At 38.9% G+C, this 17,865-nt stretch overlaps 1 long non-coding RNA gene across 1 annotated transcript in view; it reads right to left on the bottom strand.

Moving 5' to 3' along the window:
- LOC110474568 (uncharacterized) overlaps window positions 1–17,865 on the bottom strand; it is a 93,107-nt gene continuing 75,242 nt past the window's right edge. The window contains exons 3-5 of the long non-coding RNA XR_014953248.1: window positions 2,229–11,144; window positions 1,079–1,166; window positions 1–160 (exon numbers count right to left, since the gene is read on the bottom strand). This is a non-coding gene — a long non-coding RNA (uncharacterized LOC110474568). The remainder of the gene's footprint in view (window positions 161–1,078; window positions 1,167–2,228; window positions 11,145–17,865) is intronic.

The raw sequence follows: 17,865 nt of genomic DNA, 5'->3' as shown, positions 1-17,865 counted from the left end.
CTTTACCTGTTGATGGTTCCTCAGCCTGGACACTTGCCCAGTGTTGCTGTCCTTGCACAAAGCAGGCAGACATTTGTGTTCTGGCATGTGGCAGAGCTGCACTTTCCACAAGCAGCTTTAAGATGGGCTGTAAAGGTGAGCAAGAAGGTGGCAAGGTTATCTGTAAATAAATGAGTAAGGCTTAGAACAGCTGGTGGAGGAAGACAGTGAGAACCAAATGGAATTAAAGAATGCAGCCTGAGAGAGAGAGAGCAGAAAGACTCAGGCATAGCTCGTGTGTTGCAGCACTTAGATATCCACATTTTCTCTTTGCCACATATTATGGGCTTGCAGATATGCATCTCCTAGTTAACGCCCTAGCTAATTAATAAAGATCTATTTAACTACATGGGAAATGGGTGCTTCAAAGCTCTGAGCAGGTATAAATGCCAGATATAGAACTGTTCAGGAAAAAAGTGAAAAGGAAAATGACAGTTAAATTTTGCCTACATTTTAATGTCATGACACTGAAAGATTCAATAGACAGCAATTTATTGTACAAATTTCAGACTATACTAAGAACAGAAAAATGTCTGAGACAGCAACATATTAAAAGATAATATTGTGCTGCAAGTAGAATAAATGTGAAAGAAAATTCAAGTCATTTATTAATGGTAATATCTTCTATTGCACTAAACAGGGGTATGATATTTGCCTCAATTAATACAAAATTCAATGTTCTTGACTTTGGACAGAGCATTATTTATCATGTGTTTCCTGTAGCAGGCATGGAACTAAAGCTGTTCTTCATTATTACAAATATGCATAATTTTCTCACTGTAACAAAGTAAGGCCTCGTGCATCAGTGACCTTAAACTACCATCCCATAGTACCTCATTAATGCTGTCTGCTTCATATACAGGAACAAGATCAACCTCCTACTAGGGAGAAAGTGTTAAAAGTGTTAAAAACTGGAGTCCCAGGAAGAAAATATTTATGTGGTGCTAGAGACATGGTAATGTCAGATTTTATCAGCTGATGTTGCCTGTTGCTCTTGCAGTTAAAATGTTTCACTAAAGGTTTCCATAGCTGAACAAACCTTCCAGAAATGCTGAATCTTTGGGACTGGAAGTTCAGTCAGATAAGCAGTGCGTAATTATTCAGTAGTCACATGAATTTATTGGAACCTATTTGGACAGGAAATGCGGCTGTTAGTCTCACAAAATTAGTCTCTCACTAATTGCTGATTTCAATCTTCTTAGCAATATTTTCAGAAAAGCTTCTCATTGTGCTTTTTATACATCACACCAGTAACCACATTTTCAAATTCTATGTGCCCTTTTCAGGAGTTTATTCACCTCTGCCTGTACCTACCTGTCAGAGTGGAACAGAACACCCCCTAATCCTAAAGCAACCCCCCCTTCCTGTCTGCTCAGCAGTAGTATTTCTTTCAACAGGCATCCTTGCAAGTCCAGCAAGCATTAAGCAGATATGTAATACTCCACCAGAAAGTAGGGCCTGGCTAAGTAAAACAACATGAAAATATAAAAGAAATGAAGAAGTTATTGCATCAAACCAACAGTGCATCTACCCTTCCCTCAATGAGATATAAAAGCTGATTTCTGGACCTGTCAGAACAGGAAGAGTATGTCATGTTATTTCCCCAGTAAATTTTTCCCAGCTTCTATAAAACTGATTTAGGGACATCCTAACCAGTAGTTGAGGTTTTGTGTCTTAGAGCAAACTGTGAGGATCAGCAGTGACCTGCAGCACTCCCACAGCATTCCTGCTGTGCATTCCAGGCCAGGAATGAAATCATCAATTGGCACCATCTACTACTCTGTGCCCTGATGTCACTTTTGATGCAGAACCAAGAGAGCTCAACACTGATCCCAGGGAGGTGGGTGACAGGACAAGGGCTTAATGGTTTTAAGGTGCAAGAGGGTAGGTTTATATTAGATATTGTGAAGAAATTCTTCACTCTGAGGGTGGAGAGACACTGGCATAGATTACCAAATTACAGATCTCCCATCCCTGGAAGTGTTCAAGGCCCACTTCGATCAGGCCCTGAGCACCCTGGAAGAACTAGTACAAGGTGCCCCTGCCCGTGGCAGAAGGGTGGAACTAGGTGATCTTTAAGGCCCCTTCCAACCCAAACCCCTCTGTGCCTGTGCCTCACACACTGAGGCAAGGAGTGCCTTCACATGCCATGGTGATGTGACACCAAGCTCCCACACTGAGCCACTGACCTGTCTGTGGTACACCTCCCATCCTCCAGCAGGAAAGGGAAGGGAAAAGCAGCTTTCCTTGGCTTGAACTTCTTCTGGTGATGCACAAGTGGCTCCTGTACAACTACCTGACTGTGAGCTGCAGACCCAAGACGTAAAACAAATAAATTCTTTGTTATTTAAAACAATGTTTTTCATAGCTTCACAGCAAAAGCCCTGCAAGTGTTTGACTCATAATCACAGCAACATATGACTAGAAATCAGAAAAAATAAAGGAATCTCATAATGAAAGTTGTGGAATCTCATAATGAAAGTTGTTGTTTTTCTTTTCCAGAAAACACAGCCAAAGAGATTTATGAAATGCTGCAACAAGGTCAGAGGGGCATGAGCAATTGTCCTGGGGACATATGGTGCAGTGCACAGTTTTGACAGTAACACAATGATACTCAAATAAGCAACAAAAACAAACTAAACCAAATATTTGCAACTGCAGTGACATTTGCTTTCCTATACCTTCTTCCCTTTTTCCATTCCCTCAGGACTACAAAAACCCCTGACAGATTAGTAGGATGGAGATCCGAATGCTACCTCTGGCAGCACATCTACTGCTGAGACCAAAGTCAGCACAGAACAGCTTACAAAAAGGTAGTAATTTAAAGCAAATTAATTAAGCATCTAAAGGAAAATAAAAAAAATTCTCCATGCTGAGGGAAAGTGATTTTTCATGTCCACAAGATGAGGAACTTGGCAAAGATGTCATGACTTAAAGACAGACAGAATTGCGAGAATTAATCATTCTCTGCTTCAATAGACGTCTTGACTTCAATCCTGTTAAAGATGGAAATAGAAGAAAAAGTGAGAGAAATCCAGATAGGCTATACTGTTAGACTGTGCTGAGTGACTCTGCCTGAAACTGAAGCACCAAAGACTTGCCTGAAACATAAGAGATATCAGAGGTTGATGAGATTGTGCCAAGGACTGAAAAATCCAATCTCACACACACAGAGAACTGTCACACTTCTTACCTGCAAGGAGTAAATCAGGGAGGCAGATATAAGAAAGACATCTTTCAGAAGCAAAGTCTTCTGAGAAAGCCTGCTTTCTGTGTTCATTTGCAGAATATTACCACATACTGATACGTGTACAGAAGTGAATTCATCTACATCCAAGGCGGGGGAGCTGAAAAACATCCGTCTGCCTAAAATGTGGATATTATACTCAAAAAACTCCATCTTCTCTTCTGGCAAATTCACAGAATAACTTTTGCTTCCTATCCTGCAACATGGACACAGCTGAGAGTTAACTTTCTCCTATATGGTTTCATAACTTTGTGTGTGTTGAATGCTTTATTACTTGTCATGGTGTGCAGTGCAGGAAACCCTAAGTGACAGAGTTGCAGCATTTTTGAAAGCAGATCTAAGCCTGGAGGAGGGGTGATAGATTGTTTAATTTCAGGGTAATACAGGATGGGATTGGTTATCCAAAGACAAAGTAGGCTCTTGGTTTAAGGACTGGTTCAGACACTTATCAAATCAAAAAGATAGGAGGCTGCAGAGCAATTCACCTAAGACAGCAGTCTGTTATAACTGGGAATCCTCCAGGAGATCCTACTTTCTCAATGTCATCTTAAAATACAGAAATCATACATAATTTTATTAAAATAAGCTCCGATATTATTTATGCAAATAGAAGACATTGAGGTGTAATATGGTGCTGCTGGGCTATCTGTGGTCTCACCTATTAATTGTTGCCTGCTGAGAGATTGTGTAAGAAAATGTGGAGTTACCCACTCGGTAATCATCATGATTATATTTGAGTTCAAGATCTTGTGGAAATGTCTTTCTTTCTACATACTCCCATGAAAGAAGTAATGGACTGAAATACTTTTGGCTCCCTTTAAGCAATATGCTAATCTCCACCCAAAGCAGGAAAAGAAAAAGGCGAGCTGTAATGCTCAAATGAGGACTGAATTTTGGGAAGCATCAACATGGATTGGATGAAGGGACCAGCTGTAGACTGGAAGCCAAAGGTGGCACGATGCCAGCCCTGCTACATGCACAGCACCAGTGCTCTGCAGCTAGCTGGATGGATGGTCTACAGAGAGGAGAGCAGAGAGGTGTTCACCCTGCTCAGATTTTCCAAAGTTTCAAGCAAAGATACACAGGGGGATATGTTGGTACAGCTTTTAGCCTTTTCTCTGCAAAATGCATCTGGCAAGGCACAGACTTGCTACATCCTTTGAATCCTGAAATGTTTGGCTGAGGGATAGCACTGTTGTTTATACAGGTTTGATCCTTTCCTTCCCGTTTGTTGTCCATGCATGTTTGAAGCAGTTGATGTAATTAAGCTGTCATCTGCCAGCACTCTACACAAGCTTCCCCAACAATTTTGTGGCCTCCTGATAAGGGAAGACTCACCTCAATACTAAAGAGTCAGAAATCATTCACAACCAGCACACTGGCACAAAAGTCATCATTTGTACCCATGGATCTAAGTATCAAATAAATATAATAAAAATCAGTGGAGGAAAATATACTTCATTGAGGACGAGGAAAGGCATCCACTATACCCACAAATCTGATTTTCCTAAGGTATCCATACCTTAGGAATACCACAGTATTTTTCTGCAATCATATATTTTAAATCAGTTGTACTCTGTTTCTGAGTGTATAAGAACTTGCCAAACCCATCATCATTTATAAACTTATTTGTATTCAAATGGAACCAACAAAGCATTGTTCTGAAGAAACGAAATCTCAACTGCATAGTCCAATTCATTCATTTCTTTCATAGAAGACTTGATGGAGATTTGTAGTTAGCTGAAATTTCTCCAGTTACATTTGTGACACAGTCACAAAATTAATAGCAAAGATTTTCTGTCATTTGCTTGGATACCTGTTTGGTATTTTTTATTATCTTAATTGTTCAGACAACAATTTCCACATTTCTCAGAAGTTTCCAGACAATTATTTTTTTATTGGAGGAGAAGCAAAATCAATTAACAAATGATCCAGTTTTAAAGGTCAAACCAATGATCAAACCAGTCCCTATTGTAGCTTTCTTACACTCAGTGGTGCTGTTCAATTGTGGTAGCTTCACCATTATAATGAAATAACACATTTGCTTTTAATGTATTGACATGGCAGTGCAAAATTAATATGACATTGCTTTTGCATTGCCATGATGATATTATTATTAATTTATATTCCCAGGTTTTAGATTTTTTTTTTTAAGTACTTATAGCAGCAATACATGAGTAAAAGTCAAACAAAGTCGCCCTAAACCCAACAAGATAGTTGGAAGCATACAGGAAATCTGCATTTGCTGCTGCAATAATCCAGGGCAGTTCTCTGGCCATGAAGGCAAGGTACCAGCACAGCTTTTGTCAATACAACTAAACTGCTTTCTCATTCCTAAGACAGGGTACTCTTGTCTGAACAGTCACTGATGAACAGCCTCTCACAGGTGACATCTCTTGGAAGCTTATACTCTTTACAAAACTCTTGCTTTTATTTCACTTTCTTCACTTTTATTTCACTTTATTTCACGTATTTCATTTCTTCATTGGGATTACTTTCAAAGGAAGTTGCCAGCCCTTATGAGCCCAAATGACTGGGGATAAAAGTGTCAATGGGTGACTGATCACTGACGTTCAAGACCACGCCAGCTACAAAACAATCCTTGCTTGTTATAAAAGTAAAGGTCACATTTGGAAAAAAAAATCCAAAAGAAAGAAGTTGCTGATTATGTAGACTTGGATAGAGATTACAAACTAGGACTTTTAAAACAAGAAAGCCAGTAAGTGAAGTAAAGAATGCAAATCTGTGGTGAATAGGGTTAACAATAGTCAGAAAGACATTTTGGACATAAAGGGAGTGAAAGGAATACTAACAGTGGGACTGGAAATTATAAAATTGCCAAGAATAATCCAGAAAAAGAGAAGTGTTGAATAAGTAACTGGTGTATCTTTGGCCAGGGATCAAATGATGTGTTTATTTCATAAGAAAATCATGAAGCAATTTTCACTCCAACAGTGCATCAGAAGACGTCAAATAAGAGCTACTGATTTTAGAAATATTTATAGCACTAAGACTCAAAATTAATATATGAGAGTCTAAAAGGAGTCTATGTGTAAGCCCCTCCACACCATTAGTGTTGATCTTTTCAATAAATCTTGTAATACCAGGAAAGTTCGAGAAGAGAAGAAAAAGTAAGGAAACACTAGTATTAAAAACAAAAATTAAGAGAGAAAAAACAATACAACTGAAGTAATTTCAGATTTTCAGACTGACTACTATCAATCTCAGGTGAAATAGAGGAAAGGCTGATACAGGAACCAATTAGTAAGGCATAAGAGGGAGGCAGTATAATTATTGCCACTCAGTGGGGTTTTTTGGGAAATAGATACATCAAACTAACTTGATATCTTTCTCTGATGAGATTAAAAATGGCCTGATAGAGCAAGTGGTGTCACTATATTTGGGCTTCTACAAGACATCTTACACAGTCAGTACCATATACTGCAAAAAACATTGATTAAGGATGCCATGGAAAAACACCACACAGATTAAAGGGATTAAAACTGGCAAGTGCTCACATACCAAAATGTCACTGCAGGGATGTGTGCTTTCAGTGAATTTCACTGGGGATCCAGTCCTACACCAGTTAAACTTTCTGCTTGAGACATGGAAGGAAGCATAAATCTGTCGTTGATGAGAACTGTAGATAACACAAAGACTGGGTGAAGAATATATAATTAAGATGATGGATGGCTGATGCAGAGGGATTTAGAGCACTTTATGATGCGTCAGAAGTGATGTATTATGTGCACATCAAAAATTGTACACTTTCTCCCACATATACATAGGCCAACGGAAAGACACATAAAAGGGGAAATATAAAAGCAAATATTCAATTCTTAGCCAAATTTTACCACCTTGCAAGGTGGATATAAATAAAAAACACTTTAATCAGACCAGTTGGTGGTCATATGTCTTTGAAACAAAGGAAGTGAGGCATCTCTAGGGATTCAATTTGGAGAAAAAAAGTTCCTTATGAATATGAGATCTTATCTAAGCAGGAACATAACTCCTCGGAAAGAACATGTGTTCTCAGTTCAGTTCTTTGGCCAAAAAAGGAGCCCCAGATCTCTTAAAAAGATGTGGAGCTGGTCCTGGTTTTGCACTGAACATTGATGTAATCACAACTGGAATATTGTGTTCTGGAAAGGACATTGGTAACTGCGAGGGAACAAGGCAGCACAGAAAAAGATGAAAGAACAAGAGAAAGCATGTGTTAGTAACACTGCAGAAACTTAGTCTATTTAGTTAATGAAAGAAAAGGTTAAAAAGGAATTTGGAGAGTTTGTAAGTACTTACAAGGGAATACAACTTTTTTAATGGGTTATTCAATTCAGCAGACAAAGCAAGTAAATGAAAGTTAATGCTGGAGATACAATGGAAATAAGATGCAGAAACTGGTTGTGGTGAAATGCATCTAATGACAAGATCAGTTTTAAAACAAAGACTGAATATAGTTTAAAAGCCAGTATTCTGCATGAAACACAAATCAGCTCAGGAGAGTCCTACAACCTGCAATACACAGGTTGATTGTAGGTACTACTGCCCTTACTACATGTTTACGGGGCAAAACTGAATATAACTGCAAGGGTAAATACTATTAGGTTTGTGAGAATAACATGCAGCAGATGTATGCAAAGAAAAAACAAATTTTGTCTGAAAAGTATATAATGATATTTGTAAAAGGGGTGTACACAAAAAATCATGTAAAGATAGAGACATAAAAAGCAGTAACAGGAATAATTCTTCATAGAAGTATTTTGTAATGAAAGGAGAAGCCATGTCTAAGACACTGTTGCATGGTATATAATTCAAGTTTTAATCTAAATGTACCAATTTCCTTCACAAAACAGTAGGTGATATTCTAAACTGTCAAATTAAATTGAGGGAAAATACTATCTGCCACCCACTGCTTCCTGCATTTTGATAGTTAAAAACCTTCACTTTACTTGCAGAGTGCTTTAATTTGAGCCTTATGTTTTCAGTTTCTCTCAGATCAAGCTCCTCATCTCCCCAAATTCTCCATAGATTTGAGACTGGCGTGTGAATAACAGAGGCACTCACTCACTATTAACAATGGCAAATGCAAAATAAGCAGGAAATAGATATATGCCTTGCCAAGCCTTATAATTACAAATTTGGCTTGATTCATGCCAGTTCAACTCAATCCAGATTCTTCTGTAAATGTTGAGCAGTCAAATCCAACAGAGGAATGTTGCTGGAATTACACAAAGGATGAATTTATCTCAGACAATTTAATGCCTGTGTGTTTCTCATGTGCAAGTCTCTGTTTGGTTTCATCATGCAGGAAACAAATGCACAGATTGGTAACCATTGACAAAAGAAGTTTATGAGGAGCAGATGAAATGTTTGCCAGTTCCAAATACCTTGCAGGTATGGGTATTTTCAGTCAACTCACAGATCTTTTTTTATTCTTTTTTTTTCTTTTTCTAAATGATCCAGTGCCTGGGCACAATCCAATTAGAGATTTTATTTCTTTCTCTTGGTTCTCCTTGGTGGATTAATTTTTTGCAGCCCTACCAGAGTGAGTCTTCCTTACCCTTGCCCCAGCAATACTCAGTGGAGCAGCTGATGTGAGAGAATAGAGCAGTGAACTGCTGTTCAGTGGGAAGAATGTGATTCAAAAGCAGATGGTAGATACCCCCAAAAAAGGACATTTCCAGAGCAGCACCAGACTCCAGAAACATACTAAGGATGAGGTGACCCAGAGGTGTCTTCCACCCCAGAGGTGTATGTCACCCAGGCACATGACATTTCTCAGCTGCAATCCAGGATGTTTGCTGCTGCAAATGAAGGGTGCAAGAAGAAGTACAGCCAAGATAGAAATAGACAAAATGAATAAGGGTAAAATTAATGAGTATTTATCAATCACATAAAGGCAAAGCCTGCTTTAGTCATGTTATGTTCGCCTGCACCTTTCCTGGAGTTGCACATTGCACAAGTGGGCTTATGCATGCACTTTTTAGCACAGTGTAAAATTTCTGCTGCATGCATTGAAATACCATGATTCCTTCCTGTGCACAAGCTATTTCTTTGAAAGTTTTCAGCTCCTTTTTGGCATCTTCAATCTTTTTATTTGTCCAAGAAGAAAACAACCTTTCTTCCCTTTCCTTTTTAGCACTAACGCATTTGTCAGAAAGAAACTACCTTTTTTTTTTCCTAGCCCAATCCAGCATATAAATTACCTACCAGATGAGAATTTTACAAAATCAATGAACAAATAATTATTTTTTTACTAATAGTAGTGTGTTTTAATTGCTTAAGGCAGGACTTAAAAGGCTGTGATATTTAAGGAAGCAGCCAATTTCCACAGTATTAACTGTGGAATTCAAAGGTGTGGTTCAGCTTCTTTGTATTCTGGAGAGGTTCATTAATGCTGAGAGTCATCAGCTCTCTGTACTAGAGACTTTTCTTAGAGCCTACCTGGTCCTCCATCACAATTCTACTACATTTAAACTTTGGAGAATTTCTTTACCAGTTCTTTTTTATGCTAAATATGACTATACTCATCTCTGTGGACTGTTAGATCCTAGAAGTTATGAACATGAAGCAGGGAGGGAACTTCCTTTATTCATCTGCTTTTGCAGCATACAAATCTTCTTACTCTAGCTCAGTGCAAGTTGGTTAGACTGCCTCCCAGAATTTTAAGGATGAGATTAATTTTCAGGGAGTCACAATCTTCTGATGCTTGTTCAACTTAAGGCTGGGGAGCTGCAGATCTCCCTATAGAGCTATAACAGAAATATTCCTGCTTCTCTAGAAGCTCTACAGAGCTTCCCTGTAGTAGTGCCACCCCAGGATCCCATTATCCACCTTTGGCTGAAAGTGGCCCTGCACAGAGGCAGATGATAAATTAATATTCCAGATTTCAGAGGCCACAGTCTCAAAAAAACAGGGTACACGGACAGCTCCATCAATAGTCATTACAAAGAGGGTACCTAACTGATTCTGAGAAATCATATTCAAATATTTAACCAAGACTCTTACCATCCATAATGATCATAAAAACCCCCTACAATGAAGCACTACCCACTTGTAATTGCTGATTATATGCTGGGGTTTTCAACTGAGGCTTTTTCCTTATTTGCCTTATTATCACAAAATTGGGCAGAGATAGTTAATATAATGCACACAAAAAAATTAGACCTTGCACAGAGCAACCTGTACTTTCATTCCTCATTTTCAGTTTTATTAGAGAACAACACTAAGCAATTTTATGTTAAGGTAGAGTGAGGCAATATTGAATACATTTTTCTCTCATTGTTTTGTACAGCAAAAATACTAAGAACATGTTTTCCTTGAACAAAAACAAGGATCACTTCATTAACATCTTAAAGCTATTACCAAGAACAGAGGCAGATATCAACCTGCCCACATTCTCTATTTGTTTTGTTGGAGTTTGTTTTTTTTTTTTTTTTTTTTTGTTGTTGTTGTTGTTGTTTTTGTTGTTGTTTTATGGGGTTTTTTTGGTGGTTTTTTTTTTTTTTGGTGGTGATGGTTATTTTGGTTTAGTTTTGGTTTGTTGTGGGGGGGTTTTGTAATTATTTTTGTGCAATTTTTTTTCTCCTCGTAGCTTGTACATCCACTTAAGGAAAATTTTGAAAACAGCTATGCTTGCAAAACATCTCTTCCAGGACAGAGAGCTGTTTACATTACGGCAATGTTTACCCAAGCAAAGTACAGACACCCACTAGGAGCAGTGGCATCCTGGCATCTACCTGCAAAATGCATCAGAACCAGGCTGTGGTCCTGGCGCTGAAAGAACCCCCTTTAACTCTTACCTTTATATTTGGGTGTTCCCCTCACATATCCTCCGTGGCTGAGCTTCAAAAGCAGCCTGCAAGAAAAGAGCAGAGACAGATCTAAATTTGTTATAGCTGCTTGCTCCTGGCCTAAAAGGTCTCCATGCTCTTCCTGAAAGATGTGTAGGGTGGGAGGCCATGGTAGAAACCACAGGCTTCTCATGTGCTTTAATTCCTGTGCTGAATGCTACCCTTTTAATCAACTTCTTAGTGACAACTCTTGGTTCCAGGGTTGCAACTGGCAGCCTGCTCACTCTGTTGTGCAACAGTGTCTGCTGGACAGATGTGTTTGGATATAACAGTACCAGAATATAATTTTAGTGAGTGTTCATGAGCTGTTTTCTGGATGGTAGCCCAGCATGCCTTCAGGTTCAGCTCAAATAAAAGAGAGAAATGGGGTGCTTCAGCAATTTCAACAGAAACATCCATGAATGGCCAAATCCTCAGCATGAGAAAAGAGAAGAAAACACAGGCATTTGGTTTTAATCAGCGCATTTCCATTGGGAGATCTCTGCATCATTGTCTGCTGTCCCCTGTCTACTTTGACCTTCAAACAAGTGGTTGGAGAGCAAAAAGCTTCAACCCCAACAAAGTCACTGTGAAGCTTGGTCCAAACCTGACAGCAAACAGAGCCTCTGATCTCTGGGTGGTCCTTTCTGAGAGCCAGTGAAGAGGTGCAGGCAGAAAACATAGAAATGCAGGTGCTCTTTCCCTCCAGTCACTAGTCATGAACTCATGAGTAGAAGAGGAAAGTTAAGTTCACTCTCCAAGGGCTGCAGCAACTTGTTTTTCCATCCTGCTAACTTGAGAAAGGAAGACTTGTGTCTGAGAGGAAAGGCTGAGAAAAAATGGGTAGTGTTTGTGTGTGGGTGAATGGCATATAGATACCTTCCCTCTTTAAGATGGGCAGTTGTTTTATTGGCTTGTGTTGAGTTGAGTGTCTTCACTGAAGAAAATTACTATTTAAAAGGGATCCTCAAATGCCATAACCAGATGTGCACTATGTAGTCATCCTCCTGAGATATCTCAGCTGGTTTTCAACCTCTCTTCTACCTATTCTTCTTGATCTCTGTCACCTTTAGCTGCATAAACAAACATATTTGCCAAACACTGTATGTGATTTCCCATCAGGGAAATATTTCTCCCTTGCTTCCTATTGATTCTGTGGAGGAAAAGAAGGGATTCTATTATTTAGTGTCCATGCACTGAAAGAGCACCTGAATTCTTTTTGCAAGTATAATTTTTGTCAAACAAGTCATCTGAAGGCTGGGTAATCCACTGTTGTTTAAATTATTTAAGGACTAGTGCATTACCATACTAGTATGTCTGCATTAAAAACATATAGCAGGAAAATAGCACATTCGGCAGTAAAATGTTCTAGTAAGTTGCTAATAAAAAATAAATTAGCATGATGTAGCAATTGTAATTTAACAACCCTCAGCTTGCTGTGATATGCAGCAGAGTAAACAAACCTCATTTGTTTCTTACACATACACATTTTACGTGTATAAATAATACTTGACATCAGCTTATATGCACAGCTATGTTCTTTCCAAAGAATTCATATATCAAATTATATTCAAATCGTATCTGGCGCCAAAAAAAACCCTGCTGGGATATCCAGCAACTAAATTAGTTAATTCAGAAGTATTAGTGATCATTTTCAAACAGGAGTTACAGAAATAAAGGACTACTCATTTTTGTGTGATTAATCACATCATTTTATCTGCCAATACTTCTTAGAATAGCTAATTGGTTTTCCAGTATCTGTACATGGTAGTTCTGGGTTAGCTGTGCATTAACAAAGGCCAAGTCACTGCCCTTGCACTGTCAGACATCATTATTTTCAATCAGACCAGTCAGTTTCTAGGTTAAATTACAAATCCATTGAATATTTGTTTGTTGTGCCAGACACAGAGCTCATCCATTCGACCCAAATGGAACATTCCTTGCTTTCTGGCATTCAGAGATAAAAACTGAATCGAATTTCTTGTTTGCTTGATGGTGTCTTTTTTAAAAAATTGCCATCTGCTTTTTTGTTTGGAAAAAGTATTTATTTTCCCTAATTTTCTTTTTTCCCCCTTTTACCCCTTTTTTCCCCCTTCCTCTCCCCTTTTTCAGCTTAAAGTGAGAAGATACATCTCTGATAACAAGAGTATCTCCCTACCTTTTAAAAATATACCACTAGAAAGGACAAACTTAACCTTGACTAGCTGACATATTTGAAAGAAATTATTTCTCTAATTATCTGCTGAAAACTTTGTATTGAATGAAGTAGGTCAGGAACAGATTCTGCCTTGGAGCAGGCATGTGTGCCTGCAGAAGTGCATGAAGTCACCGCTTCTGCCATCAGGTACAATTATCCTGGTATTTGGACTCAAGTGAATAAGAGTAAGTGGATTGCTTATGTCTGAACTCTTCCTGGGAGAAATAAGCAGAGGAAATGAAAACATCAGTTAAAACAGTTCAAATCATAGAATCATAAAATGGTCTGGATTGGAAGGGACTTTTAAAGGCCATCTTATCCAACCTGTCTTGCAATAAGCAGCGTCATCTTCAGCTAGATCAGGTTGCTCAAAGCCCCATTCAACCTGACCTTGAATATTTCCAGAGATGGGACATTTATCATCTCTCTGAGCAGTCTGAGCAATGTTTCTACCCTCATTGTAAAAAATCTCTTCCTTGTATCTCATCTAAATCAACCCTCTGTCGGCTTAAAACCATTACTTCCTTATCCTATTGCAACAGGGCCTGATAAAATGTTTGTCAAGGCAACTGCAAACTCTTTTCCTCCCACTTCTCACTTTTTCTTCATTTCTTATTTCAAAGAATAACTAAGAAAGAAATTATGATGAAGGCAGCTATGTGTTAGGCAAGAAATTACCAAAAACATTCTGTTTAAATTGCTAACCTTGAAATTTCAAAAATGGCAATCGTGTTAAGAGTCAGCTATTTTTCCTCAAGCACCTGGTATGATTTTCTTCACTACTTGTTTTCAAGTATTTACAGATTTTCCTTAAGCATATTAAGTAACCCTTGGAAATAAAATACGTGACTGTGGTATGTGGAAAATCATGTTGGTTGGCAATCAGAAGCCTGAGAACACCCAGGGGAGGGTTTTGCCCTTTCAGCTCAGGTACACACATGGTGCTCCCCTCATGTTCTCCTATGTCACTGTCAGTGTAGTGGAGGCATTTGTGGTAGGTGCACTGCATATTCCCAGGAGTCAGGACACCTACATACATGGGGATAGGAGAATCAGAAAAATGAATTTTGAATTCTCAGTCAAAAAGAGACACCAAAGTACTTTGACTGTGGATGCATCAGCCATGAAGTTACAGCATAGGCTGCTGTCACCTCTCCTGTTTGCATCCCAGAGAGAGCAACATTACACACCAGGAGAAGGAAAAACATGCCATCAACATCATAACTCATGCAGAAAGAAACCTAACTCGGCCACTGAGATGTCTGTGCTGCAGGGGTCTTGTATCAGCCATGCAGTGATCAAGAAAGGCAGAAAAAGGCAGACACACCGAGGCTATCCAAGTTAGAGGTTCACCTCCCTCCAATGACTTTATAGAGAAGTTAGATTTGAGGTTGCCATCTTCCAGCTTCAGGCAGAACTTAAGAAAACTGGAACACCTGGTTTATTGTACTAATAAACTAATACTTCTGCATCCTCCACCCTATTCACTGAGTTACGTTGAGGATTAGCTGTCTATGAGCTGGACACAAGGCTTCATCTGCCAGTGCAAAATCTTCCAGGGCTTTTAAAATGTTTCAGTTTCTTCAGAGCCTGTCTTCTTAGAGTAGATTAGGAGAAGCTGCTGTGTTACAGATGGGTATTATTGACTGCAAAATGAATGAGTTAGAGCTAAAGACCAGACCCAGCGGTTTCCCAGGGAGACAATATGGCCCTGCTACCTTGGTGCGAGTTTGGGGATTCTAACAGCCTGTCTTCTCTCTCCATTTCACCACAAATCTCCTCTGTGACCATAAACAATCTGCTTGATCCAAATCAAAGGAGTTCAGCTTCCCTGGTTTCAAATTCCCATCAGTAAAATGAAAGTCATGGCCCTTCTCCACTTCAGAAGAATGTTGCAAGTATATTACACTAAAAATTATGAAGCACTACAAACATGAGTATTTAGGAGAACATCAGAAGGTATCATTCCCTCCATGCTTCCAGAGTAGCCTGCTCCTTCATCTTTTCATTGCTGAAGAGCTGAAGTACAAACTGTAGCTGAGAGATACATTTCCCTTAACAAGGTGTTAAACCATTTCTTTTAGAATGATAATTCCTTCAACAAAACCTATTTCTGGGATCCCATCTTAAGATCCATGAAAGTCCTATTTTTGTGATTCAATTTCTTTTGGGCTTACAACTTTCAAAGGGCTGCAGCTTTGCAAAACCATTTTTACTGGAAAGGTTTCATGTTCCTACCAGGAAAGGAAGACTTGTTTCAATGCAAATATTAATTTCCAGCAGTACTGGCAGTTAAAATATTGTGAGATTAACACAATGCCACAAAACTTACAATGTGACATTGTTTTTCAAGCAAAAAGTTAGACTAAATTGGCTTTTAAAATTACTTCAATCAGGACCTAAGTCACTGTTAATAAAACATTCATCCATTTCATAAATATAGAATTTCTAAGTTTTTCCTCACATTTTATCAATATTTAAAGTTATTTTTACAGCTGAATCAATTTTTTTTAGTCTAAACATGTTCCCCCCTAACAACTGTAGGACATAGCTCTTCTCACTCATCTTTGTCAGCACTGTGCTTCCCTCCAGTGATGGAGAACATGGCTCACTCTTTCTTACCATTGTATATATGCATTAAGTGAACTTATACTGCTTTTATGACCTATTTTTAAAACATTCAAAATTATTTACTGTTGTGTTTGTACAATTGTGAGTAACAGGGCACATATTTCGAAAGGAGATGGAGAGTAAACAGGCTTGTTAGTGTATAATTATTGTACATGTGTTTCTGGTTGGTTGTTTCTATTTCACAAGCAAATAGGATGCACTTGAAAGCTTCAGCATCTATTAATCTCCAGTACTGGAGCAGGAGATAAATACCTCCAAGGAGGGGTAGGAATGTCAAGTCCAGTAACGAATTTACGCTGTAGTATGGTGAAAGAGGAAAACAGTGTTTATGATTGCTTTCTCCAACATGGTACTGTTTATCCTGCAGAATAACACTTTAAAAGCATATTGACAAAATGTTTCTCTTCTCACTGAGGAGCCTGTATTTTTATACTGGATGCTTATTATATTTGTGTATTTAGGTTAATTTAGCAAAACCACACAGCAAATTACCACGAGAAAGGGGCAGAAGTGAGAGCACTCTGCAGAAAAAAGAGTCTCATCCTCTAAAAATGGTTTGTCCAAACCAAGGTTCCAGCTTGAGTTTTCTCTGAGCTGCCTGGTCACTCGGCTCTGTGCAGTTTTGCACACTGGCTGCCACTCTCCAGAGTAGGGGCTGCAATCTCTGACCTGGCAGGCCATGAAGCAGATGCAGACCAAGACTTGGGCAGCTGCTGTGTCATGATGCTGCTTGCTGCTTGGCACAGTGCTGCAGCCACTGAGTTTGGCTCCCTCAGCCTCCAGCCCAGGTGGAGCACGGGCAGTGCTCGAGGAGCCCAGAGCCTGAGCCCAGGGATGCTCTCTGCCATCCTCTGGCTGCAGGGATCCTGCTCTTCATCCATGTTCCTACACCAGTGCTAAACTACTGAAGCAGCAGCAAGTACAGCAACAAGAGGGTGGATGTACTTTGAAGAGATAAGCATAAGTCAGCCCCTTGTCAGGAACGACAGAAAGCATCATACAAGTCTCTATACAAGGTAAAACTCCTGCATCTACCAGCTCAGCAAATGAGCCATCATCTCTGAGGGCATCAACAGAGACACAAGATTCAAGTCCCACAAAGACTCTCTGAACCCAGAATGAGTTTGTCCTTGTAGGGAGCAAAAACTCATTGCTTTTGTAATGCAATGCCTGTGTTATTCTGCCTAAATTTGAGATTTGGATAAACATTTGGCAAACCAGCCATCTAGGTTTTGATCATGAAAGTGTGCTGAAGAAACAGAGCAAAGAAATTTTATCTTTTGAAGTCCTCATCACATTGGATTAATTTAGCAGGCCATGTTTGTTCTGTTTGCATTATCACAAAGTGTTTGATTGACTTTGACATCAGAGTGAAATAGATGGACATTAATGAAAGGATACAGATAAGGAGCTAGAGAGACAGATACTGGGATCAGATTGTTAATGCTTTTACACTCACACTTGTCTATATATAAAAAATTGCTTTTGCAAACATCAGAATGTTCATTACACTATTCAGAAACAGAGTTTTACTGTGACAATCTGCTGAAAACTGCCTCTGTGATGGAAATCAGTCACTTATTTTGCTGGATTGTTCATAAAACTGACAGTCAGGCTCTAACTGAATCCGAGAAGCCTGCACCTGGTCAGAAGACTGTGAGATCTGACAACAGTCTCTCTGTTGCTAATAATTATGCACCAGTTTAATCACCAACCTCATGCTTAGCAAACTGAAAGCATACAACTGAGTAAATGATGAAGCTATAGGTATTTAAATCATACAGCAGTTTTTGTTCCATTGGCATGGTGATGAGTTGCTCTTTTTTTTCTAAATTCTAGATGATGCTGACAGTGTTTAAAACTGAGGTTAGAAATTACAGCAGAAGAATCTGACTTGTGACACATCTTGTAAAATACAT

This window comes from Lonchura striata, chromosome 2 (assembly GCF_050655825.1).
Source record: "Lonchura striata isolate lonStrDom1 chromosome 2, ASM5065582v1, whole genome shotgun sequence".
In the NCBI taxonomy this organism is placed as follows: Eukaryota; Metazoa; Chordata; class Aves; order Passeriformes; family Estrildidae; genus Lonchura; species Lonchura striata.
Note: the sequence above shows the minus strand (reverse complement) of the source record. Positions and strands in the feature narration are given on the sequence as shown.